Source organism: Opisthorchis viverrini (genome assembly GCF_000715545.1).
Source record: "Opisthorchis viverrini unplaced genomic scaffold opera_v5_298, whole genome shotgun sequence".
Classification (NCBI taxonomy): Eukaryota; Metazoa; Platyhelminthes; class Trematoda; order Opisthorchiida; family Opisthorchiidae; genus Opisthorchis; species Opisthorchis viverrini.
The window spans coordinates 115086-116991 of record NW_008751950.1 but is presented as its reverse complement, the minus strand read 5'-3'; positions in this window follow the sequence as shown (position 1 = coordinate 116991).

Sequence of the window (1906 nt, the reverse complement as noted above, 5' to 3'; positions counted from 1 at the left end):
TCTACAAGTTTAAACCCGATTGTCCAGGANATTACTATCTTCGTGAAAAAGCAACACAAGAGCAAATATCCTACTGTATGACCTTTTTGTCGTTTCGCTGCATGCAACCGAACGATGTGATCATAATTCATAACGGGGTATTTTCCTAAAAAATTTTGGTGATTAGAGGAAGCTAAGATCCAAGATCCAAGATCGTGAAAACTGCGTCGAGTCTCTTTACTTTTGTNTATTGTCTTGGTTTTTTTGATTACTGATAATCGGACAAACAACACTGGATTAAAATTTTGTTGCTATGGGACTTCATCAGTAATGAATGTGTTCAAAGACACTGGAATGGGAGCTTCATTTTCCTTCAGCGCCAGCAGGAACGTTAACTGCACACTTGATAGTGTCCCACTGATTAGCCACTGTAAAACAGACAACCATGATATTTTTATGAAGTTGATATGGTGAGCCTCCTAGGTGCATACGATCAAAACCCGATAAAGGTTTTGTTTGCAGCTAATAGGAAGCGCCTTGGATGCTTTTAAAGCGCCTGGACAATTTTCAGTAAGGTTTCGGTAGGGTGAAATGGTTTGGGAATTCTCGAAAATACCCTTATCCAGGAAGTACTCCACAGCTCTAGCATTCTGGCCCGGAATCATCAACCTCGGTCATCTCACGTATCTTCAGGCAGATTCGAACTCCAAACCTGGTAGTGGGACACCATTTGGTCGCGGGTGGTTAATGAACAAAATGATAAAACCTCATTTAGGCAGAATATAGCGCCACCAAACCAGTGAATCCGCACAACGTGTTCCTGCATTCGCTGGTTCCTCAAGGAAAGTCTGCTCGTCGTGTAACTCATTCGTTTTGAGCTACTTACAGTCTGTTAGTAGCTTGAAGGGAAGTAGGAATTTTGAATGGAGACGTCGTTCGGGGAAGTGAAGTTTATCTGTGCTGAAAACGTTGGGCAATTATTGAATTCCGCCGGGTATTACAATTCAGCATACATGTAGAAGAATAATTTATTTCGAAACAAGCAATATAAATGCCAAATTTATGGTGTACCATTTTGGTGCTGCTCGATGCGCTTTTGGAATAAACGAAGAAGACGCGTAAAGAATAAAAAGCGAACATTATGGGGATGGGTTGAATAAGTCCGGAGAATTCATCCCGGGACACCTTGCAGTAAGGTAAGTGGGGTTGTGGAGAATATTAAAATTACAGGGTTTGGTATGAAGTGTGAAATAGAAGGGACGAAAAACGTTGGGTTCAAAATATCGCCTGGGACTGTGTAAGGGAAAATGGTTTCTTTTCGAGGGGACTTGATTTACTTTCTTGTCTTTAAGGAGATCAGTCGGAAGATGCATAAACGTCTTCCAGAGTATGCTTAGTTGCTTTGTGATGTATATTATAAATGATTACAAACACCCGTTTTGGGCGAGAACCATGTCAAAGCGTGTCAGATTTCCTGCAGATACCTATGTGATAAATAAGCCTTTTTATGGTGGACTTGGTATATCCTCGGTTCGTCAGAACGACAGTTTCTCACGTTCTCAACTATATGGGTAAGCGCTTCCCCATTCTAGATATGTAATTCCTTTTGCACCTACATTCACAAAGATGCACGCAGTTCGAGGTAGATTGTGTGGTAAATCTGCCGTTTGTTGACCTTCGTGTCATGCTAAGAGGATACCTGAGGTAAGCAGATGAAAAAAGCGTGTTCTATTCATCTTTGGCAGCGTCAAACAAGAAGATTCAGTGTACCGTCTTTGCTGAACTGCAGTCGGATATGCGCTTTCCTCATTGGCAGAAAAGCCATTTGTAACTGCATTAGGGTAGTGGTAGAATGCTTTGTGATAAACGTATCGGGATACACATACTAATTTAAACCTTCCGCTCTAGATCTGACCTCGTTGCGGAA